This window comes from Lithobates pipiens, unplaced genomic scaffold (assembly GCF_037356315.1).
Source record: "Lithobates pipiens isolate NorthernLeopardFrog02 unplaced genomic scaffold, aLitPip1_a1.2 Scaffold_18, whole genome shotgun sequence".
NCBI classification, from domain to species: Eukaryota; Metazoa; Chordata; class Amphibia; order Anura; family Ranidae; genus Lithobates; species Lithobates pipiens.
The window spans coordinates 320,681,240-320,707,913 of record NW_027507758.1 but is presented as its reverse complement, the minus strand read 5'-3'; the positions used below and the strand labels follow the sequence as shown (position 1 = coordinate 320,707,913).

The 26,674-nt window shown below is 41.3% G+C and overlaps 1 protein-coding gene across 1 annotated transcript in view; it reads right to left on the bottom strand.

The window, feature by feature from the left end:
- RNGTT (RNA guanylyltransferase and 5'-phosphatase) overlaps window positions 1–26,674 on the bottom strand; it is a 463,180-nt gene that overhangs the window by 24,647 nt on the left and 411,859 nt on the right.

Sequence of the window (26,674 nt, the reverse complement as noted above, 5' to 3'; positions counted from 1 at the left end):
ATTTCCAAAGCTTTGGGAATCCAGCGAACCACAGTGAGAGCCATTATCCACAAATGGCGAAGACATGGAACAGTGATGAACCTTCCCAGGAGTGGCCGGCCGCCCAAAATTACCCCAAGAGCGCAGCGACGACTCATCCAAGAGGTCACAAAAGACCCCACAACAACGTCCAAGGAACTGCAGGCCTCACTTGCCTCAGTTAAGGTCAGCGTTCATGCCTCCACCATCAGGAAAAGACCGGGCAAAAATGGCCTGCATGGCAGAGTTCCAAGGAGAAAACCACTGCTGAGCAAAAAGAACATCAAAGCTAATCTCAATTTCTCCACAACACATCTTGATGATCCCCAAGACTTTTGGGACAACATTCTGTGGACCGATGAGACAAAAGTGGAACTCTTTGGAAGGTGTGTGTCCAAGTATATCTGGCGTAGAAGGAACACTGCATTTCATAAAAAGAACATTATACCAACAGTAAAATATGGTGGTGGTAGTGTGATGGTCTGGGGCTGTTTTGCTGCTTCAGGACCTTGAAGATTTGCCGTGATAAAAGAAACTATGAATTCTGCTGTCTACCAAGAGATCCTGAAGGAGAATGTCCGACCATCTGTTCGTGTACTCAAGCTGAAACAAACTTGGGTTCTGCAGCAGGACAATGATCCTAAACACACCAGCAAGTCCACCACCGAATGGCTGAAGAAAAACAAAATGAAGACTTTGGAGTGGCCTAGCCAAAGTCCTGACCTGAATCCTATTGAGATGTTGTGGTATGACCTTAAAAAGGCCGTTCATGCTCGAAAACCCTCTAATGTAACTGAATTAGGACAATTCTGCAAAGATGAGTGGGCCAAAATTCCTCCAGGACGCTGTAAAAGCCTCATTGCACGTTATCGCAAACGCTTGGTTGCAGTTGTTGCTGCTAAGGGTGGCCCAACCAGTTATTAGGTTTAGGGGGCAATCACTTTTTCACACAGGGCCATGATGGTTTGAATTTTTTTTTCACCTTTAATAATAAACACCTTAATTTACAAATTGCATTTTGTGTTTTCTTGTGTTGTCCTTGACTATTGTTTAAATTGGTTTGATGTTCCGAAACACTTAAGTGTGACAAACATGCAAAGGAACAGGAAATGAGGAAGGGGGCAAACACTTTTTCACACCACTGTATGTGTAAACTCTCACCTTGTAAGACAACCCATTCAGTTTAAAAGAGACACAATTTTCCCCTTTTTAACATGATCACATTCCCTCTATTCTCAGCTCCATAAAAGCTGGGGGAGCAGAAAGAGCAGCACACTAATCTTCAGAGCGAATGACTGTGCAGGAATGGGTGTGTCAGGAAAAGTCTGATCATTAAAGGGGAGCAGGCTCAGTTCCCAGCACAGCTAGAGAACTGACTACACTGTGCTACATGCCTAGTGTGGTCAGTTTATCATTGGAAAGTAGAACTTAATCCAACCACCATCTGAAGGCCTTAATGTTCATTTCCGGTCGGAATCTGGGGTTATGAAAAATATTTGCTAGTGGTTGCATATTCAAAGTTAGGGAGTAGCGGCCTTTCAGGCTATCCCAAAGGGATATAGAGTGTGAGAGCACTGGGGACATAATAAGAGGGTGTGAATGGCTGGTTTTAGCACTTATATCATTCTAACACCACGCTTGATATGGTGTCAGGATGATCAAATCATATTATTTATATTACTACATTGTAATATATAATGAAATAGTTCAACTCACCATAATGCAGAATCATTGGGAAACCTGAGTTTGTCATTTGCCACCAGATGCAGTGTGCCACTGTCACCTGCCACTTGCCACCAGATGCAATGCCACTTGCCACCCATAGCCTGCCACCAGATGCAGTTTCACTTGCCACCTGCCACCAGTCCGACACACTGGAGCCCTGGCTGGGGATGTGGCTCCTCCCAGTGGCAGTGCGGCCCGGAGACCCCTGCTTTAGAGCATGCTGGAGTGGGCCCAGAGAAGATAGAGGTGGGTGGCAGTGGCTTCGCTAGGGTTGGTGTCACCCCACCAGTGCAGTAAAACATAGTGTCCCCCCTCAGTACATATCCCCCTTCACCAAGTATAGACCCAATCCCTCAGTACAGACCCCCCACTAAGTACAGACCCCCACCATTAATTCAAGCCACCCCGCTAAGTACAGACCCCCTAAGACCATCCCACCAAGTACATACCCCCTCTCCATTTGTGCTAGTAGAGAGGTGGAGGGAATGGATATGTGCTGGGGGCGCTTTTGAACTTTTTACTAATCACTGTCCCTGTCCCCCTCCTCTGTCCATCTAACTACAATAAAATAAGCTTAGAACTTACCTCAGGTCAGCCCTCCTCTGGCTCCTGTGTACATGTAATGATGTAAACAGCCGAGGAGGGGGTAGTGGCTTTGGTCAGCTCTATTGATAGAGGCAGGCAGACAGCTGGGGGCGGAGATCGTAGTGACCCAGAGTGCAGCGCCGGCATCAGTGTCTTTGGTGCTGCCCCTGCTGACAGATTGTCCGGCATGGTGGAGAGCAGTGACACGGAGGAGGAGAAAGTTAACGTCTCCTCCACTGTGCTGGGCAGAAGTTGTGGCTGTTAGGCCACTGGTTTCTAGATGGCAGGCGGCTCTAGCAACCAGTGTCTAGAGTCTCCAAAGTTGTTTCATTAATTGGACTCCAGGTGTACAAACTACTGACACCAATTAGCTTTTGCTGAAGTAATTAATCTATGGGTTCACATACTTTTTATTCCAGCATTGTGAATGTTTAATGGGTGTGTTCAAGGACACGAAAATTTACAATTGTTTGCATTTTATCAGCTGAACCACATTACGTTTGTCCTATTGCCGTGAATTAGATGAGGATCAGATTACATTTCATGACAAATTGCAGAAAAAGAGGTTATTCCAATTGGGTTCAAGTACTTTTTCTTGCAAGTGTATACTTTACACACATACATACTAGAATATAGTAAATCAGCTTTCTATTTTTTTTAGCAATCTCTTATGGATGTATAACAATTTTGATGTACAGTTTAATAAATTGTTATTTTATGTTGAATTAATTTGTATGTTAGTGACGCTTCTTGACAAACCAAGTCCCACTGACAAGCAATGCTATAGCAAAATGGCGGCCCGGTGGTGGCTCTCCCATTCCAACTGAAGGTCATATGACATCTTTCAGAACAAGACGCTCGTGCGCGCTCCCAGGGGCGTGCAGTGCCATGATCGGTAGTTTGGTGTGTCGGAAAGATTGTAGGCTCTTTACCATGTGATCAGCTGTTTCTAATCATAGCTGATCACAGCGTAACTATTAAGTGCCGGTTATCGGCATTCCTCTATTCACGCTGACAGGGTGTGAGTAGAAGAGAGCTGATAAGGGGCTCTCCTGACAGAGGGGATCTGCTTAATCAGTGCAGTGAATATTAGTGCAGCCCCATCAGCAAAGCCCACCAGTGATGCCCATCAGTGGTGCCAGCCAGTGCCCATCACTGGTGCCTGTCAGTGCCGCCTATCAGTGCACATTAGTGAAGGAGAAAGCTTACTTATTTACAAAATGTTATAACAGAAACAAAAAAACTTTTTTTTTTCCCAAAAAAATGTAAAAATTTTTGGTCTTTTTTTGTTTAGCAAAAAAAAAAACAGTGGAGATTAAATATCACTAAAAGAAAGCTCCATTAGGCTAAAAAAAAATGTAAAAATTTAGTGTGGGTACAGTGTTGCATGACGTCATTCAAAGTGCAACAGCGCTGACAGCTGAAAATTGGCCTGGGAGGGAAGGGGGTAAAAGTGTCCTGTATTGAAGTTAAACAGAGAGGCAACTTCACTATGTGCCCCAGATCACAAGAAAATCTATAAAAAAAAAAGGAAGAAAAAAAAAAGGCATGTACAATTTTTTAATATTTTAAGTGACCATGTAAGGTATTATCCCAACTTAGTCGCACAATTGGAAATACCCTTTAATGCAAGATTAAGAAAAACGGACAGATGTTAGTTTAAAACAATTTCTACATTAACATCCAGTGCTAAAAAATATGAAACAATTTAAATACCCAATATTCACAAAGTATCTACTGTTAATGACACTGAATATGCAGAAAATGTTAACTGCAAACACAAATATGAGAGAAATCACCAACGCAGAGCAAAAAAAAAATAAAAAAAAATAAAAATAGATGGAGGAGGTCTGTGTTACTTGGCTGGTTTCCTAGAATCAGGTCCAGAATAGTCAGCAACTGTGTAGGTAGTTAATTATACTGCATAAGAATGCATCATTCCGCTATCCTAAAAATAATAAATGCTCGCTCCTGAAATAAAAAGTGACTATGGCTCTACCCATGGTGACTATTAAGTGACAAAAAGCACCAGTCAATGATAATGTGTCCTTTAAAAATAGGATATAGGCAAACAATCTATCAGAGCCTGGTTAAGGTGTAGAGTTAAAGTATTAGAAAACATAACAAAATAATAAAAAAAAAAAAAAAAAAAAAAGGAAGAGGGTGTGTAGATCAGGCAACATTTCCTATAAGATGAATAGAAGGGAAAATCATAGAATAGCTGTTACTCAAAAATTTACTAATAGAATTCAATTTTAAGCTAAACAAAGAAATTGAGCAATAACTAGCATCTATTACTGTGCCAGCTGTTTGTAACATACATACTCTTCCCAGCATGTGGCTGGAACAATTGATATATGTATTCTAATTAAGTATAATGATGTTAAAAGAATAATTAACTACAGCCATATGAATAACTATTCCCATAAGATCATAACCAAGATTCAACTACATCATAAACTAGGACTCAACAGGAAGAGAAGTAAAGCAGCATACAACCTCGCAAAGGGCTAATGAAGGCTAATCCATTGATTTAGCATGCAAATTAGAGCTTTATCCTCAGTTCTCTGCATATAGGGGGGAAAAAAAACAGTATTTCAAGTGTGTAATTTTTTCCCGAAAGCCATTAAAAGTGAACAAATCCTGAAATCCCAAACAAGAGTTGTGACACTCACAGAACTCAGCCTCAGAGACTCGGCCAGGTAAAATATACTAAAGGGGCATACATTTTGATTTTCATTCTAAATTTTTTTTGTGTGTGATCACATTTAGAAACATAGAACAGTGTTGGATAATTGTTTTGAATATAGTACAAAAGATTTCAAAAGCATTAGCAAGTGGATGTTATAAGAAAGTATAACAGCTCAAATTACTCTAGGGTCCATCATATACTGTACATAAAATGGTGGCTGGAGAACCTGCTAATGAATGATTGCATAATATGCATAATGATAAACACGTACAGTCATATGCATGTTTATGCAGTAAAGCGGTGTATTATTATTATTTTTTTTAAGTCAGCAGCTACAAAAACTGTAGCTGCTGACTTTTAATAAGGACACTTACCTGTCCAGGGAGCCCGTGACGTAGACCCCCAGAGGGCGATCCGTCCATCGGATTGGGTGCCAGCGCCGCCATTCTAAGAAAAACTTTCCTACTGCACATGCGTGAGTCGCATGGCGCTTTGTGACTGGGCGGCTCTGTTCCGGGACACACACAGGTCCCAGAAGACAGCGCGCCCAATTTCCAAGAACATAACGCGATGGATAAAGAGAAGGAAAAGCTCTGCGGAGAAGGAAGTGGCAGATTAGGTAGACTGCCTAGCAACAGGCGTTTCGGGTAAGTAAAACATTTATTTTTCTTTAAATAATAAAAAAATAATAATTAAGGAGCCTGGTTATGTATTTTTTTTTTTTTAGGGTGGACTTCTGCTTTAAGCAGACATCACTCGCACATTATATCTCATAAATGCAAAATAAGGATAACTTATTACACTGAGCAGGGCCCTTTGATTCCTCCTGTATAGATATAGATTGTAACTGTACTATTTGCAATGTGCAACTATGTTGTAAAGTGATGTTCAAACTGTTGCCACTATATACATCCTGTATAATAATACACTACCAGAAATAAAGACTAAGGCTGGGTTCACACGATTGCAAATTGGATGCATCCAATTCGCATGAGAGGAGATTGTGACTGGCTTTCTATGGAGTGGGTCCACACATCTCTGGGGCAGCTTCATGGGAAATTGCACAGGAGTCTTGTGCATCTTCTGGTCCATTTTAGGTCCGAATTCAGCCAAAAATTTGAAATGAAATTGGATCTGAAACTGTGAACAGGGATGCACCGTAACCCTGCTGTGAGCCGCTCTGTGCGGCAGTGTAAACCCAGCCTAAAAGTAAACTTGAAGGAACAATTATTTAGCAAGAATTTAAGTCATTGGTAGTACAGCAGTTGAAGAGTGTCTATGGGAAAAAAAAAAAATCATATAGTGATGTTATCCCCAATGAATGTTATTAAACATTTTCCTGTTGCTTTATCTTGTTGGGATGATTTACCTCCAGCATGCATACACAGGACTTACATTATCAGTGAATACCCAGTAGCAGACCTGGAGGATGCCAGACCGAGATAATGTCAGAGTGAGGAGGGGGTGTGCTGAACTTGCAGAACTGGAGGGGGACACCAATGTGCCATTATATAAAAGGATGCTACTTGCTTAGTATGCCAAAAAAAACTCTGGGAAACCAAAGAGAATTAGGTTCTAAGTTTGTTTTTTCCATAGGTTCTAAGTAGGGCAGATTTGTATAGCAAAATCCCTGTGTAGCAGTGCAAAGCAGTAACTAGGGCCTAAGTACATAAAGACCAAACATGGCTGTCCCACGTACATGTATACAGCAATTGTAATTAGGGGGTATGGGTTTTTATAACACTAACCCATATTATTTTATTTACAACAAACTGAACTCTTTTACATGTCTATCTAGAGTGAACACTGAGAGACCGCACGTTACATTTAATTAAGTCACTGGGGTTAAAGCCGGGAATGGACAGCTCAAATCGCGGCCGGCTCAGACGGTACTGGCTGAAATTCAAACCATGTACTGTATGTAGCTAGGTTGATCAATCGGTCAACTTGGGTACAAGTACAACCGAGCTGCCGGATTTTACATACGATTATCGCTAGCGCAATAATCACTGTTCTCCCGGGAGGGATGGCTTCCCCCGCCGGGAGAACATCAAGCAAGGAAACACAAACAGCAAACCAAGAAAACACATTTGAAGTGCATGTGACCACACTCTGTAGTTAAGTGGTATATACGTACTGTATGATAGTTATACAAACATTACAACACTAGCAAACATAACAATAAAGTTTGCATTTTAGACTATTCTCATACACATTACAGAACCCAAGTTTAGTCCCCTCTACCCAAAACGGCTCTGAACATTCAAAGGTATTTTTTTTCCCAGCAAGTCCACAGATTTCAGTAGAAACACAGATTTCCATTCCACAAAACAAAAGCTTTTAACCTCAAAAACAAGCATGACATGCTCAACGTAAAAGAAAGCTTAAGTGAAAACATTTTTTTTTTATTCAATTACTCTAAAAAGTCAGTATAAGCTCGCTGCACCTTTGACATTTTAAATGGATTTAGTACAGACGAAATTATAAACTTTGTGACTTTGCTGCCAGGAAAAATACACAGTGTTCTCTGTCCTTCAAAACAACATTTTTCACTGGGGAAAATACTTATCAAAGATTTTAAATTATTAGATATTTACAAAAGTCATGGATTCAATTAAATTAGTTTTAGATGCATTTGGGGTAAAAAATTGAAGGTCATTTTATAATCAAGGTTGTTTTAGTAGAAAGCCAGAAAATACACACATTTTAACACTGTTTTTTCACTGCTAACGGCATTAAGAATTAAACGTGCTGACTTTTCTATTCAGGGTTCCTATAACAATTCCTTATCTCGATAGAAGAACAAAACCCCCAAAAAGACCACATACCATTTAAACATTCCAGAACCAAGAAAATGATTTGAAGAGCTGGTTCATTCTAAAATGTGGAGTCTCCTTTGGGTGGATAATGGTGTGTTGACTGTATACCTGCACCACATTTATTTAATTTTTTTTAAATAGTAAACTTCTTGAAGGGTATCTGTAATACTTGAAATATTGGATTTGCTACTGCTGGCTCAGGTGGGCACACAAGGACAGTTATCCTCATCTTTGCTTCACTATTTAGTAAGTCCAGTTAAAGCATGCACATATCAAGTATTCTGACACCTGATGTATGCATGCTTGCTCCAGACTACTGGAACAGACACTCCTGTGCAAAAAAGTCAACCGTTGTAGAATTCACATATCTATATTGGCAGGTTCCTTTATCTTGCGCTCTTCCAGCGTAGACCTAGGTAGACATTACTACAAATGAGTTTGGGAAAAGGGAGTCTGCCAGCATGGCTTGACTATAACAAACTCTTGTCATAGGTACAGATCTTTGCCAATATGTAGTCAAAAACATATAATGGGTGGTGGATGGCACGCAACACCAATATACTAAAATCAATGCCTCTAGTTCATTACCTAGAAAGTCATGTATTTTGCAAAGCTCCAGTATGATGTAGATAATGTAATTTGGCACATTAAAAGTTGTCATATGGTAAAATTATGTGTTCAAGTTTCAGTGATCTCTGCTACGCTTGTCCCTATGGCATGTGCCAATCTGCTTAATAGATGCTGTTCAGACATCTTTGGAAGGACTGGATTTAGAATTTTGTTTGTGGAAGCAATGCTACTGTTACCCATCACAGTAGGCATACACGCCAAGGGATCTCCAAGAACTGGGTTCTATTGGGATACACCCCGTCCCTGAACCTGTATAGCACCCTGAGGCTAACTCAACAAGCTGCACCAAGTGCCAAGGTTAGTGCCCCCCCCCATTCGGGATTCAGTGCAGGAAGCAAAATTACAGGCCATCTCCTCCCGTGTGGGGTTAGGGTATGGCTCCTAAGGTTTTACTGAAGAAGCACTGATCTGGACACACTGCTTCTGTATAGGGGTTAGAAAACCGTGAGATTTTGATTAACCACTTGCCAACCAGCCGCCATCATTATATGGCGGCAGGTTGACTCACCTGTGCGAATCGCCATACCTGTACGGTATCTGCAAGGGGGTGCACCGCCGTGCTCTCCCTGCATGAGCATGCCCGCAGGTTTTGTGGGCTCAATGTCTGCCAGTGACCTGGGATCGCCTAGTAGAGAGGCAGAACAGGGATCTGCTAGTGTAAACAAGCAGATCCACATTCTGACAAGGGACATGTCAGAGATTTTCTGTTCCCAGTGATTGGGAACAGTGATCTCCGTCATGTCCCAGTGAGCCCATCCCCCCTACAGTTAGAACACACCTAGGGAACACACAACTCCTTGATGGCCCCATAGTTTTAACCTCTTCCCTGCCAGTGTCATTTTTACATCGATTAGTGCATTTTTAAAGCACTGATCAATATAATAATGTCAATGGTCCCCAAAAAGTGTAATTTGGGGTCAGAGTCGTCTGCCGAAATGTCGTAGTCCCGCAAAGAATAAAAATAAAGTCCTTAAATTTATCCCATAGTTTGTTGAAGCAATAACTTTTGCGCAAACCAATCAATATACGCCTATTCCGATTTTTTTTTTTTAACAAAAATATGTAGAAGAATATATATTGGCCTATACTGAAAAATAAATGTGTTTTTTTTCCACGCAAAGTTTATTGTAAGTAATACATACAACTTGAGTTACAACGCAACAATACAGTGCGCTATTGATGAGAGAAACAGAGGACAATAACGAGTTGGAATTGCACAAATATTAAACAAGTGCCATAAGTCTAACACAATTGCGAATGTCTGATCCACTGTACAATAAGCTTGTGACATACAATTTTTAAGAGAAAACCCTTTAATCAGCAGACCTAAGTGGGGTCACGTGGCCCATATGGCGTTCATACTAGCGGGTCTGCATATATTTCTCAGTAGGGTTACAATATACCGTATGAACTCGTAGAGAGAAGAACACCATTACCTATTTGCTACTGGTGTGTTGAGTGTGATGTGGGGATGCAGTCTCGGACCACTAGCATCCCCCATTAGGAAATATCTGGGAGACAAAGTTTTCTAAGCCAGATAGGGTAAGGGGTGTTTTTTTTTTTTTTTTAGTAATTTTTGGGGATATGTATTATAGCAGAATGTTAAATTTTTATTTTATTTTTTTCAAAATTTTCGCTCTTTGTTTATAGCACAAAAAAAAAAAAAAAAAAAACGCAGAGGTGATCAAATACCACCAAAAGAAAGCTCTATTTGTGGGGGAAAAAAGGACAACAATTTTGTTTGGGTACAGCGTACATGCAATTGTAGGTTAAAGCTATGCAGTGCCGTAGCGCAAAAAATGGCCTAGTCATTAAGGGGCAAATCCTTCCGGGGCTGAAGTTGTTAAAGAGTTTAATAAAAAATAAAATACTGGTGATGCTGATTTCTCCATGAAAGACAAAAGGCCCATCACCTGCAGACATTCTCAAAACAAAGGAGGACTAACTGAGTGGGATAAGGTTAAAGGGCAAATGTTCAGAGGGGCATGTCCTTGAAAGCTCGCCAGTGTCCAATCACCTGAAGGTTGAAAAAAACTATAACCGTGGTGTATGAATAAATTGGCTATTTCCTGTATTGTACAAGATATTTCTATTCTCTTAATCCTACAAGACTATGAACTTCCTCTTTGATTCCCTGCAAAGGTAAAGCATAATGGACTACTATGCATCGCACAGTAGTCCATTATGTGTCACTTACCTGACACAGGAGGCAGCGAAGTCACCGCTGTCCCCTGTAGTCCGGAGCATCCATCTTCTCGGGGGTCTCGCTGCTCCGCCACTGTCAAGCCGCGATGACGTCACTCCCGCTCATGCGCACGGGAGCCGCCACTCGCGGCATATCGCCGTTGACAGCGGAGCGCTCACTGCGCCTGCTCGCCGCTGTCTACGGTGCATGTGCCGTAGACAGTGGTGCCTGTCTTTCGGCAAATATCTCCTAAACCGTGTAGGTTTAATAGATATTTCTTGGACCTACAGGTTAGCCTTAATCTAGGCTTACCTGTTGGTCAAAGTTGGTTGTAAGGGTTTACAACCACTTTAAAGCAGAGGTCCACCCTAAAGTGGACCTTCCGCTCATCGGAACCCTCCCCCCCTCCGGCGCCACAATTGGCACCTTTCAGGGGGGAGGGGGGTGCAGATACCTGTACAGTACAGGTATCTGTACCCACTTCCGGGATAGCTCTCTGCGGAAAGGGGCGTATATTACGCCCCTTTCCGCAAGTGCCCGCCCCTTCCCGCAAGTGCCCCGCTGCCTGCTGGGAAAACACACAGATCCCAGAGGCAGCGGGGACCATCCTTATTGCGCAGCGCGGCTCGCGCATGCGCAGTAGGGAACCGGGAAATGAAGCCGAAAGGCTCCATTTCCTGATTCCCATACCCAAGATGGCGGCGGCAGCACCCGAGATACGATCTACAGATCGGCTTCGGGTGCCGACATCGCGGGCGCGCTGGACAGGTAAGTGTCACTATTTTAAAAGTCAGCAGCTGCAGTATTTGTAGCTGCTGGCTTTAAAAAAAAAAAAAAAAAAAAAAAAAAAAAAAAAAAAACGCGGAGTCCCGGTGGACTCCCGCTTTAAGCTGGGTATACATATACTGAAAATCAGCCAGTTCAGCAAGAACTGCTGTCAGAATACAAAAACACACCAGGAGAGATTTCTGCATTAACATCACTTGTGGATCAGTTTTTTTTTTCAACCCGTTGGTATACCCCATGTTAGATCATGGCATGTCCTCGGGCAATAAATCAGGGTGGGCAACAGAACAGCCAAAACAAGCCCACAGGAAAAAAACATAAGGGTCAACGGACAGACAGAGCAGAGGCTTTAAGCATCCACCTGTCCTAAGGGTTTTAAAAACATTTAACAAGAAACAAGTGGTGGCTCTGTAGCTTATGAGAAGGACAGATGCTAGATGCTGTAGAATCCTAAGAACCCCAAAGACTTTGGCAAAAGTCCTAGAACAAGAGGTAAAATAACCACCCAGCTGAGTGGAAAAGGAGGAAAGAATTTCATAGAGGGACTGCCCTTTAAGGAAACATGAATGGGGTCAGTTCATGAGAGAAGACGTGGCAGGCAACCATAGGTGCCTGTCATAACCCCACCCAACAATAAATTATAGTTGTTTGGCATGCCTTCATAGCAGAGCAAGGAGAGGGGGACTGACATTCCCAGAGAAGGTGATAAAAGCCCCAGGGATGCAAACAAATACTGGATTCAAAGATACCTTGTCCCTATGTAGCGTAAAAAAAGGAGGCAGCCCTTAGAAAAGAAAAAAAGAAGGAACCAAGGCAGGACTACGGCTGTCAGGGATAACAGAGAGAAGAAAGTTCTTACAGAGGTCCTTTTTAAGGATAAGTTCACCTTTTGGAACAAGTAACATGTTCCAGCAGTTGCAGCCTATCCCCCTCTACCCAGTGAAAGCAGGCAGGCACCTTCTCCAGGGACCCACTGTCACTGTTTGAAAATACAGTGGTCGTGTGGGGCTCCACCCACCCGGCTATGACATTTTCAGTCCTCTGTGAATGGGAAACTACAAGTCCCTACAGCCTTTGCGGCTGTCAGCTTGTAGTTTCAGTGAACTACCATGGCATTATGGCATTGTCTTTTCCTGTCAATTTGTATCTGCGCATATGAGGCCCAAGCAGACAAATACACTAAAGGGGAGGGCCACCCTGAAAAACAAAAAAATTTTAAAAATTACAAAAAATCTAAAAAAAAAAAAAATGAGAAATTTTTTTTTTTTTTACTTACCAGAAATGCCTGTTGCTAGGCACTTTCTCCTAATCTTCCTCTTCCTCCTCTGCGGAGATCTTCTGTCTTCTCTCTTCGTCGCGGTGTTCCAGAACACAGCGCGTCCCATTCAGAAAGCGCTGCGGGACTCGCGCATGCGCAGTAGCTGCGGGACTCGCGCATGCGCAGTAGGAAACGGGCAGTGAAGCCATAAGGCTCCGCTGCCTGTTTCCCTTACAAGGGATGGCGGCGCCGGGACCCGAGAGCCGAGGGACGGGTCGGCCTCGGGCGGCCGACATCGCGGGCGCCCTGGACAGGTGAGTGTGTTTATTAAGTCAGCAGCTGCAGTGTTTGCAGCTGCTGACTTTTTTTTTTTTTTTTTTTTTTATAACCGGCCCTCCGCTTAAGGAGGCTTGCATGGCACCCACAATCGTCTGATCGTGGGTGCAATGCTTTCCTGGCGGGAAGTAAAAACATGGCTCCAAGTAATGAATGCAAATTTTTTTTTAACCTGCAAAAATATGTGCATTTATTTTAAAGGCCCTTTGAAACCTGTAGGCTTTGACTAGGCTCTGTATACCTTCCTCCTTAGACCTGGCTTTTGCACTCCATATGCACCGTTTGCAAGAAGTTACCCTCCATTGTCGTCCATAGCCACTTTCTTTGACCCTCCAGGACAGGGTTCATTTTGACATCAAATTTCGATTTCATTTTAGTTATAGTCTTTTGACTAAATTGCCATTTTAGTTTTAGTTGTATTTTGTCATCTGAATTGTTTGTTTAGTCGTATTTTAGACTAAAATCTCCAGTACATTTTAGTCAACTAAAATTGAATGGGTTTAGTTACATTTGAATGCATTATTTAAGCATTTCTTTAGAATTGCCAAATTAATTATATAACTCCTGGAGTAAAAATCTAGTACAGTATGAAAATATATTTAAAAAAAACAAACAAAAAAAACCTGTAAACTCTATTGGATGTAATGCCATTGCACATATTACCAGAATATATTAACAACATTAAATATTAAGAAGAAAAATAAGAAAATGCTTTTTAATATATTTTTTTTCTTTTAGCAGCTTAGTAGATGCCCCCTACACATTCTTATTTGGTAGTGCAGTGTTAATTTTGATGTCAAATTTCAATTTCGTTTTTAGTCATAGTCTTGACTAAAATGCCATTTTAGTTGTATTTTAGTCTTTTGACTTAAATGCATTTTAGTTTTAGTCATAATTTGGGCATCTCAATTGTGTTAGTTTTAGTCGTACTTTACTTGACTAAATAGTATTAATTTAGTCTACGAAATTAACACTGCTCCAGGGTCTTCCTTAAGTGCTATTGTCATTCTGCTCTCTTCTGCATTAAGGTGAAAAAAAAACTATTTAGGACTTGTTGTGCCTCCCTCCCAGTCTAAACACTTATCTCACTCCTGGATCGATCCAGTGCTGTGCCTGGCTGCAGTATTCTCTCCATTCTCCTTCACAGAGGACCATTGGCTCCTGCTGACAGTCAAATTCAGTGTGGAGGGAGCAAGGGGTGGGAGGTTGAGCTGCACTGCGTGTGTCAATAGATGCACACAGCTGGTTTGTGATTGAGCCTACATGTCTGCCACCATAGCAAGCAGCTTGCTATCCTAGCAGACGCAGTAGAGGATGAGCCTAGAGTGCTGGCAGGTGACCTCTGAAGAGGAGGTTCAGGGCCACTCTGTGGACCATTATGGTTTCTATTGATCATAGACATTGGCTGCTGCACTGACACTATATGCCAGTGCAGCTGCTAGTGTCTCTGTCAATAGCCACAGCAGTACAGTGTCACCATAGTGTTTAAAAAAACATGGATATATGTGATCATGTACAATGACTGGCTGCTCTGATATTACTTTAAGTCAGAGCAGTCAGTCATTGTCTCCAATTACCACCACAGCAGTACAATGTCACCAGACCAGTGCAGGCAGTCAGTAGCCCTGATCATTGCCCCACCAGTCCCAGTGTTAATATAATGTCTTGTTTACATATGCGGTGCTAGCAGATGATCTATGTTTGAATTGCTTCAGAAAGCATTTGACAAGTGGTCGGCAGGCATTGTATCACATCCTCACGGTCCGCTTTAACCATTTGGAACCTGCATAAGGTCCCTCATTTACTTGAATGAGTCACAATCGGCAGACACTATGCCTATTTAAAGCAACAGGGGAGTACAATTCCTGTCATGACTGCGATGTGAAGCTGCATGTGTACGCCCCCAGCTGTTGCCTCTGCAGCTAAAGGTGGTAGTAGTTGTGGGGGGAGAGGGCAGTGAAACCGTGGCTCGCAGGTTTCATAGACCCCAACTTCACGTGCGAACGAGCCCTAATAGTGCAGTCAGCCACAATGTTTCCGATCACCATATCAGTCACAGTGTTGCCAGACTAGTGTAGCTATAAACAGTGCTCTGAATCGCTACCCACCAGACCAGTACAGTCAGCAACAGATTTCCTGATCGCTGTCACACCAATCCTATTGTCTCCAAACAAAAGTATGCTAGCAACAATGTTCCTTATCACCGCCATATTTATTCCTGAATCCGGCCTCTGAAACGGAGCCAAAGACGCACACAGGACTCCTCTGCAAGCCGCTCTGCAGCTGCCATGGAGATATGTGAACTGGCTCCATAGAGAGACGCTCATAATCTCCTGTCATGTGAGTTAGATGTGGGGAAACACGCATTCAATTCGCACTAGTGTGAACCCAGCCTTACCAAACCATTCTAAATTAGCAACATTAGCTTGTTAGCTCATTAACTCAACATTGCTGGCAACCTAGTCCCATTGTGGACAGCCCACTATAAGCCAGCAATAGTATTCCTATTCGCCACTACAACAATCACAGTGTCATCAGACCAGTGCAGCCAGTAAAAGTTTTCCTGATCATATACCACACCAGTCCCAGTGTTACTGTCAGGACCTGAGCAGAAGGTTGTATTTTCGTTGACCACCAGGGGGCGTCTCCCAGCAGATCCCAGAAAGAGTCACCACCTGATGCTGGGAGGGTATTTATACCTTCCTCTACATTTCCTTCTTGCTTCAGTGTTTTTGCCTGGTAGCTAGATTATGCTTGCTGACTTACAGTGCCATGAAAAAGTACTCGTACCCCTTGAAATTTTACATATTTTGTCATGTTACAACCAAAAACGTAAATGTATTTTATTGGGATTTTATGGAATAGACCAACACAAAGTGGCACATAATTGTGAAGTGGAAAGTGATGGAAGGTGAAATAATAAATGGTTTTAAATTTTTTTTTTACAAATAAATATGTGAAAAGTGTAAAGTAGGTACTCCTGTGCTAAAAGGAGAATGTAAATATATTCTATAGGTGCTGCATCCACCGTAAGGGGGAAACTGTTACCCAAATGTACGGAAAGATAGAGAGGTAAGTGGTGTTGCGCTCCTAAAATGATTATTTAAGATTCATACCATAATTGTAAAAAATTATAATAAATATAGATGGATATTGTTTGAGGTTCATAGCATACTTATCATATATTCAAGTGGCAATAAATACAAATGAAATGTATACTGTCCAATTATGTCTCTTGCAATAGAGTGCTTAAAGTAGATCTAGTCCACAATGTGCAAAGTGTATCGTTCGTTGGTATTTTACACATATAAAAATTTGTCATATAGTTTTAAAAATATTTTTTAACCATTTTCGTTTCAAATTAATATATGAATTTTTTCTCACAGTCCCCTTTATTTTTTGGTTTTTATATTTACACCTTGGTGGTCTGCAACGAACGATACACCACCATTTGTTTTATGGTTGTCACATCATTGGATGCTGCTGCGATGTCAGTTCCCTAGACTATGAACTAAAACATACCTTGCTGACACGTCAATATGATCAAAGCATATATATCCTGCATTAGCTCTTGACTATCACAACACGGCCTTAGATGGACCATACTAGTAAATGTTTTGTCAAAAAAAATCGACAGCAAAATTGCCGTGATCGGAGCCAAGGCGACAATCTCTAGGAAAATGGCCGCTTCATTATTTTAAACATGGGCTCCTAGAAAATGGCCAACCAACAATAATAGAAATCATCCGGATCTATTTAAACACACTCTATTGCAGGGGTCTCAAACTGGTGGCCCTCCAGCTGTTGCAAAACTACAAGTCCCATGATGCCTCTGCATGTGGGAGTTATGCTTGTAACTGTCAGCCTTGCAATGCCTCATGGGACTTGTAGTTTTGCAACAGCTGGAGGGCCACCAGTTTGAGACCCTTGCTCTATTGCCTACAAGCCTCATCCCAGTCGAAGTCACGTGTGTTGTGACGTAACGTGTAGGATACCTAGAGGCATACAGACACCGGAAGAGACGGTCAGGTACGAGCTCGATGCTCGTTTTTACATTGTGCGACCTACATATGGAAATGTGAGTTTTTCGATCATTTAATTGAATAAACTTTACCTTATTGAAAAAATACTACACCATGGTAGGCTCTTTATCCCTCCTCTATACCCCGATATACTGAACATGTGAGCGATCACAGACACCCAGTCAGCGGAAAGAAAACGAAAGGATCCCCTCGGGCTCTGATGCATACCTAGTAGGGACGCGCAGGAATACTACAATCTGAAGGGATTTAACTCCCCTCCTCCTCCTCTACATGCTGTCTACCTTACAGCAGTAAGGTAACAATTTATCACAGCCACGAGTGTCAGTGACACTGAAGACATATGCTGCACTCAAAAGTCACACTGTCACTGGATATTATTGCATTATCACTTAGTGTTCCTGGAAAACACTGCTACACTTGCACTATTTTGCACAGTGGACCCTGCAGAGCTCCATATTTCCCTTTGGAATTTATTTATGCCCCTCCTGTGGCACTTCACTCTGCATATTTGCACATTTCTGTTATATACTTGCATATTTGTACATTTTTGTTATTATTTGCACCGATTAGTATTTATATATTTTTCTGATTTGCACAGATTGTTGTTTATGTCTATCTTTTTGATTTTATTTATCGATTTATTACTTTGCACATTGTGGACTAGATCTACTTTAACCACTTTCGGACCGGACCAATTTGCTGGTCAAAGACCAGACCACTTTTTGGGATTCGGCACTGCGTCGCTTTAACTGACAATTGCGTGGTCGTGCGACGTGGCTCCCAAACAAAATTGACGTCCTTTTTTTCCCACAAATAGAGCTTTCTTTTGGTGGTATTTGATCACCCCTGCGGTTTTTATTTTTTGCGCTATAAACAAAAATAGAGCGACAATTTTGAAAAAAAAGCATTTTTTTTAACTTTTTGTTATAATAAATATCCCCCAAAAATATATAAAAAAACATTTTTTTCCCTCAGTTTAGGCCGATACGTATTCTTCTACATATTTTTGGTAAAAAAAAAAATCGCAATAAGCGATTGATTGGTTTGCGCAAAAGTTATAGCGTTTACAAAATAGGGATAGTTTTATAGCATTTTTATTAATAATTTTTTATTGTTTTTTTTTTTACTAGTAATGGCGGCGATCAACAATTTTTATTGTGACTGCAACATTGTGGGGGACCCATCGGACATTTTTGGGACCATTGTCATTTATACAGTAATCACTGCTATATAAATGCAGTGATTCCTGTGTAAATGACACTGGCAGTGAAGGGGTTAACCAGTGGGTGGCAGTGTAGGGGTTAAGTGTTCCTAGGGGTGTGTTACTAACTGTGGGGGGGTTGGGCTTTCATTTAGTGAACACTGATCTCTGCTCCAATCACATGGAGCAGAGATCAGCGTCACTAGTTGCTAGGCAGAATGGAGAAATGTTGTTTACAACGGCACTTCTCCATTCGGCCGCTCCGTGAGACGATCGCGGGGATGCCCGCGGCGATCGAGTCCGCGGATCCCGCGACCGGACTCACGGGGGTCCCGACCAGCGCGGGAGCACGCCGCCGGCGGCGCGCTCCCGATGGCAGGGCGGCAAATTTAAAGGGACGCCCATTTGCCTGCCCGTGCCATTCTGTCGACGTACATCGTCGTGCGCTGGTCGGCAAGTGGTTAAGCACTCTATTGCAAGAGACATAATTGGACAGTATACATTTTATTTGTATCTATTGCCACTTGAATATATGATAAGTATGTTATGAACCTCAAACAATATCAATCTATATTTATTATCATTTTTTACAATTATGGTATGAATCTTAAATAATCATTTTAGGAGTACAACACCACTTACCTCTCTATGTGAAAAGTGTGGTGTGCATTTGTGTTCAGCCCCCTTTACTCTAAATAATTTAAATCCAGTATAACGAATTGCCTTCAGAAGTCACCTAATTATTAAATAGAGTCCACCAGTGAGTGTAATTTAATCTCAGTATAAACACAGCTGTTCTGTGAAGCCCTCCGAGGTTGGTTAGAGAAACTTAGTGAACAAACAGTATCACGAAGGCCAAGGAACACAGCAGACAGGTCAGGGATAAAGTTGTGAAGAAATTTAAAGTAGGATTAGGTTATAAAAACATATCCCAAGCTTTGAACATGTCATGAAGCACTGTTCAATCCATCATCTGAAAATGGAAAGAGTATGGCACAACTGCAAACCTACCAAGATATGGCCATCCACCTAAACGGACAGCCTAGGCAAGGAGAGCATTCATTAGAGATGCAGCAAAAAGACCCATGGTAACTCGGGAGGAGCTCCACATCTCAGGTGGCAGAATCCATCTACAGGACAACTATTAGTCGTGCACTCCACAAATCTAGCCTTTATGGAAGAATGGCAAAAAGAAAGTCAATGTTGAAAGAAAGCCATAAGAAGTCATATTTGCAGTTTGCGAGAAGCCATATGGGGGACACAGCAAACATGTGGAAGAAGGTGCTCTGGTCAGATGAGACCAAAATTTTCATTTTTGGCCTAAAAGCAAAAGCTAAGTGTGGTAGAAAACGAACACTGCACATCACCCTGAACACACCATCCCCACCGTGAAACATGGTAGTGGCAGCAACATATTGTGGGAATGCTTTTCATCAGCAAGGACAGGGAAGCCGATCAGAGTTGATGGAAAGATGGATGGAGCCAAATACAGGGCAATCTTAAGAGAAAACCTGTAGAGTCTGCAAAAGACTTGAGACTGGGGCAGAGGTTCACCTTCCAGCGGGACAACGACCCTAAACATACAGAGCTACAATGGAATGGTTTAGAACAAATCCTATTCATTTGTTAGAATGGCCCAGTCAAAGTCCAGACCTAAATCCAATCTCCATATAATCTGACAGCTTGAGATATTTTGCAAAGAAGAATGGGCAAAAATGTAACATTCTAGATGTGCAAAGCTAGCAGAAACATCCGCAAAAAAACTTGCAGCCGCAATTGTAGTGAAAGGTGGTTCTACAAAGTATTGACTCAGGGGGGCTGAATACAAATGCACGCCACACTTTTCACATATTTATTTAAAAATGTTGAAAACCATTTATTATTTTCCTTCCACTTCACAATTATGTGCCACTTTGTGTTGGTCTATCACATAAAACCCCCAAAAAATACATTTACGATTTTGGTTGTAATATGACAAAGTGTGGAAAATTTCAAGGAGTATGAATACTTTTTCAAGGCACTGTATCCTGAGACTAGATCTTGAACCTGCTCCTGCCTTGTGTGTACACCTTGTACCCTTATGCCTTGTACGTGCCCTTCATATTCCGATTCCCAGTCCTGGCTCCCTGTTCCTGACTGTTTCTTGCACCTTCACTTTTACTCTGTTGATCAGCACTCCTCTTTTGTCTGCATATATTGTATTATAGTTAGTTAGATTGCTAGTTAGGTATTTTGCCACTTGACTTAAGGTTAATTTATATCCTTATGTATTGTGTTTGCTGGTGTTATTGTGTTCTGTTCCACTGTTAAAAAAATGTACTTTAAAGTGGTTGTAAAGGCACCTTTCGCTCGATTGTTTCGGTCAGGCCCACCTGTCAATTTTTCAGGTGGACCTGATTGGACGGTCTATTGTGTCTCCTTTTACATCCACTTACCTCACATTAAGGTTGAAAACCTTTTGGGTGCTGCTCCCCCCCACCCCCCTAAATACTAAACCAAGTTCGATCTTGGTCTCGGAATGTGGTCATGAATGAAATTCTTATTATCGTATTAACAACTTTGCGAAAAAAATAAATATATTTTTCACATTTCCCAAGAACTTTCTTCAAAAGACTCACCATGCCTCAAAACAATCATATAAAATTCATGTAGGTACGGTGTTTTATGACTGAGTAACTCTCATTCAGTGTGACAGCACTGAAAACAGAAAAATGGCCTTGGCAAAAGGGGGTTTTAACATTCCAGGCTTCAAGTAGTTAAAATGAATACTTTAGCTAAAAAAATAGCCTCATCAACATACAATAAATATTTTAAAAACCCACATAAGAAATGAAAACCCTAAAATAAAACCACTCAAACTTTTAATTACTCAGTTATAATTAAAAAAAAAAAAAAAAAAAAGGCAGCAAAGGGGTTGACTGTCCAAACAAATTGTATTAAAAATGAAAGCTGATCATGGACTTTTTTTTACCCTAATGCAGAGAATGCATTAATGTAAAAACCCTTTAGCCTTTATATCTACAATCTACCTATGTCGTTTGTCGGTTTTACAGCTTCCAATCCAGTGACACATGGCTGGTCTATTCCTTTTATAGTGAGATGGCCATCTTTACCAAAATCCCTCTTACTGGTACTTCAAACCACCTCAAACCCAAACACCAATCTTAATTATAAACTTCACGCACTCTATCCAATATAAAAAGAAAAAAAAAAAGTGTGTGTGTGTTTACCTGGATTTCCACTCTTGTGTAATTTCTAACAATATTTAAAATGAAATTTCCTTGTCTATTTCCTGTTTCTTCTAAACTATTTCAAAGTGGTCACAATGGTGTTAATATACTAAAAGAGGAGAGTACAAAATCGGGTGCAGCTCTGCATAGAAACCAATCAGCTTCTAACTTCAGCTTGTTTAGTTAAGCTTTGACAAAGCTGCACCAGATTTTGCACTCCCCAGTTTTAGTAAATCAACCCCTATGAGTCAATTTAGATAAGCCAAAAAAAAAAAAGGCTTAAAACATAGGATAGAATGGCACATTAAATAAAATTATGTATGAAAAAACAGAGTCGACTTATTGAAAATGTTTCATATTTGAATGGCTACAAGGTAATGCCATAATGGTATAAATGCACTTTAATAAATAAGAGTTACTCCCTAAAGAAAAACAGCAGCTGTTGCAAAGAGAAAACATACGGCGCGGTTAGAAAGCAGATGACCTGTGTGATCAAGTGCAGAATCTAGCACAAAGTGACTTCAAGGTTATCCTGCAGAATAAAACATCATGTGCAGAATAGTGCTACTGTATAGGAAAAGCAATTTAACCGCTTCAGATCCACGCTATAGCCGAATGATGGCTACAGCGCGGACCTACTTTGCCGGGAGGGCATCAATAGATGTCCTTCCACGCTCGAGAAGCCTGCGCGCCCCCTGCAGGGCACATACGGTGCGCTCCGTGATTAGGGAGTCTATGAGACTTACCTCGTGATCACCCTTACCACGTGATCAGCTATCAGCCAATGACATCTGATCATGTGATGTAAACAGAGCTGGTAATCGGCTATTTTTTCTCCTCAAGCTGATAGTGTGAGGAGAAAAAAAACGATCACTGGCAGGTGTAAAAGGGACATCAGTCCCGATCAAGGAGAGCAGCTGCCAGCTCATCTGTGCCCACCTGTGCCACCCGCCAGTGCCACCAGAGATACCTATCAGTAACACCCATCAGTGGCCATCAGTGCCATTTTATCTATGCCCATCAGTACCAACTTATCTGTCTCCATCAGTACCGCCTTATCTGTGCCTATCAGTGCCCACCAGTTCAGCCTATCAGTGCCGCCTTATGAGCACATATCAATGAAGGAGAAAAATTATGTTTGCAAAAGTATGAAACAAGATTTTTCTTTGTTTAGCAAAAAATAAAACCCCCAGTGGTGAGTAAATACCACCAAAAGAAAGCTTTATTTGTGTGGAAAAAAAAAAGATATAAATTTCATTTGGGTACAGTGTTGCATGACCAAGCAATTGTCATTCAAAGAGTGAAAAGCTGAAAGCTGAAAATTGGTCTGGGCAGGAGGGGAGTTTAAGTGCCCAGTAAGCAAGTGGTTAAAGAAATTATGCCTGTATTTGATTTTTTTTGTCCTTTATTCTTTGGAGCAAGATACTTCAACTGCCTAAAGGGATTGTATAGAGAGTCAATTTTCAATGCAGAACAAAAAAGAAAAAAAAAAAAACGATGGGTTTTAAATTTTTCTGAAGCATTCAAGAACAGTAGCTGAGAAAACGGGAGCTCTGCACAAGCCATGAGTGGTAAGAGCAAGGAAATGAAGCTATACTATATATAATCATCCTTCACCCAAATCTATGGCCTTATTTACATGATACCTGGCAGTCACTGTGTCTGATAGCTTTCTATTCCTTTACTCATCAATCTTTTTGAATGGTAAAGACATCTCTGTTCTTTCCGAACTGCCTTTCCATTTCTGAAACAGCAATTATTCTGGTAGGGTGTCATTCCTATCACTGCATCCTGATGTACTATAGTGCCGATACTAGACTGTAATTTACCAGCTATATTTCCAGATCTATATCAGTGAATTATTACTCTGGGTATTGTCCCCTCCCTACAAATCAGAACAGTTTTCACTGACATTCTTTTTGTTCTTACAGTGTACTATTGACAAAAAAGGCCTTGGATGATGAAAAACATTGTGGCTGCAACTGCTTAGAGAGTGTTAGCTGGAGTCTGGCTTTAATTTATTACTTAGGTAAAGTCCATATAAATCCACTTGTCCATCTAAGACTACCCAGGCTGTAAGTTCTACGGTTCAAAGAAGGCTTTATTGCTCCTCCATAGAAAGAGTGGATGAGTGACAGAAAGTATATTACTGGCCAGTTACTTCACCAGATACACATTAACTCCCTTTTCCTTGTTTTACCATATTACTTCTACTGTACATTTAGGAAGAGTAGAGTGCTGGGGATGTATTTCTGATGTGCGGATTTTGATCACTAATCACAATGATCATAAAAGGTAAACATCACCTGTATTTACATCTGAGAAGCCGCCCCTTCTTATGACAAGAGAAGGATTTCTGAATGGAGCAGGAGAGTCAAACACCCGGGGTTATATTTAATTGTGGGATTTGTTTTTCAACCCTTTCACCCCCACGTTATTCCTGTTCATCACATCTCCATGCTTTCTCAATATCACCTGTATGCTAACCACTTCAATATCGGACACTTTCAAGCCCTTCCTGACCAGGGAATTTTTTTTGAGACGGATACAATTTTCTTTTGGTGGTATTTAATCAGCATTTTTTCTTTTTTTGCTATATAAATGAAAAATACAAAAAATGTTGAAAAAAAAAAACCAAAACATTTTTATTTTGCAAATATATTTTCTCCATAAGTATTTAGCAAAAATAATGCAAACCAGTGTATATCATTTAGTCTGTGTTAAAACAACAAACTATGGTATCTACAGTATCTCACAAAACTGAGTACACCACTCACATTTTTGTAAATATTTTATTATATCTTTTCATGTGACAACACTATAGAAATTACACTTTGCTACAATGGAAAGTAGTGAGTGTACAGCTTGTATAACAGTGTAAATTGGCTGTCCCATCAAAATAACTCAACACACAGCCATTAATGTCTAAACCACTGGCAACAAAAGTGAGTACACCCCTAAGTGAAAATGTCCAAATTGGGCCCAAAGAGTCACCATTATTTTCCAGCACTGCCTTAACTCTCTTGGGCATGGAGTTCACCATAGCTTCACAGGTTGCCACTGGAGTCCTCTTCCACTCCTCTATGATGAGATCACAGAGCTGGTGGATGTTAGAGACCTTGCACTCCTCCACCTTCCGTTTGAGGATGCCCCACAGATGCTCCAATAGGGTTTAGGTCTGGACACATGCTTGGACAGTGCATAAGCTTTATCCTCAGCTTCTTTTGCAAGGCAGTGGTTGTCTTGGAGGTGTGTTTGCGGTCGTTATGTTGGAATACTGCCCTGCAGCCCAGTCTCCGAAGGAAGGGATTGTGCTCTGCTTCAGTATGTCAAAGTACATGTTGGCATTCATGGTTCCCTCAACGAACTGCAGCTCCCCAGTGCCGGCAGCACTCATGCAGCCCCAGACTATGACACTCCCACCAACATTATTGATCGTAGGCAAGACACACTTGTCTTTCTACTGCTCACCTGGTTGCCACCACACACGCTTGACACCATCTGAACCAAATAAGTTCACATTGGTCTCATCAGAAAACAGGACATGGTTCCAGTAATTCATGTCCTTAGTCTGCTTGTCTTCAGCAAACTGTTTGTAGGCTTTGTGTATTATCTTTGGAAGAGGCTTCCTCCTGGGATGACACCCATGCAGACCAATTTGATGCAGTGTGTGGCGTATGGTCTGAGCACTAACAGGCTGAGCCCCCTCCCCCATCATGCCCTTCAACCTCTGCAGCAATGCTGGCAGTACTCATACGTCCATTTCCCAAAGACAACCTTTGGATATGATGCTGAGAACGTGCACTCAACTTCTTTAGTTGATCATTGTGAGGCCTGTTCTGAGTGGAACCTATCCTGTTAAACTGCTGTATGGTCTTGGCCACTGTGCTACAGATCAGTTTCAGGGTCCTGGCGATCTTCTTATATCCTAGGCCATCTTTATGTTGAGCAACAATTCTTATTTTCAGATCCTCCGAGGGTTCTTTGCCATGAGGTGCCATGTTGAACTTCCAGTGACCAGTATGAGAGAGAGAGAGCGAGCAATAACACCAAATTTAACACACCTGAGACCTTGTAACACTAGCGAGTCACATGACACCGGGGAGGGAAAATGGCAAATTGGGCCCAATTTGAACATTTTCACTTAGGGGTGTACTCACTTTTATTACAGCGGTTTAGATATTAATGGCTAGGCGCCGAGTTATTTTGAGGGGACAGCAAATTTACACTGTTATACAAGCTGTACATGCACTACTTTACATTGTAGCAAAGTGTAATTTCTTCAGTGTTGTCACATGAAAAGGTATAATAAAATATTTACAAAAATGTGAGGGGTTTACTCAATTTCATGAGATACTGTATATTTGAAAACAGTCCTGATGTGCTGACTGCCTATCAAATTTCTTGAGGCCCTACAATGCCATGACAGTACAAATACCCCCAAATGATTCCTTTTTGGAAATTAGACACTCCAAGGTATTTAATAAGAGATGTGGAGTTTTTTCTCACAATTTTTGAAAAATAAAGAAATTAAATAATTTTTTCCACAATTCTTTTTTACACACTGTCATCAAAGCAGAATAGCATCATATGACTGGTATGTGCTTGATCAGAAATCCTCACTGGTGAACGTATGTGGGGGGGGGGGGGCGAAGGAAAAACATACATTTTTTATTTTTTTATATATACTGTGACCAGAGCAGTACAGTGTCATAGTGACACCATACTACTTTGGAGATTTGATCAGGATTTTTTTTTTACACTGTGATTCCATATAACCGTAATGATCACTGTTATACATAGTTAGTCAAGTTTAATAAAGGCATTTGTGTGTGTAGAAAAATCATTTCCCATATCCCCTTAGATTTTTTTCTCCAAGATGCATGTCCAAGAGTCTTTTAAAACTATCCATACTTCCTGCCAACACCACCGATTATGGAAGAGAGTTCCACATTCTTACTGTCCCGACGCAGCTTAAGGTTAAAGCCCGTCTCTTCCAGTCTCATCATGTGGCCTCGTGTCCTCTTACACTGGGACTGAAAAGGTTCATACTTATGCCGGGATCACCGTTGAGATATTTGTATACCGCTACCATATCTCCTCTCAAGCGTCTCTTCTCCAGGGAGATTAGGCAATCATTTTTATGAATGGCATTCATTCATTTCC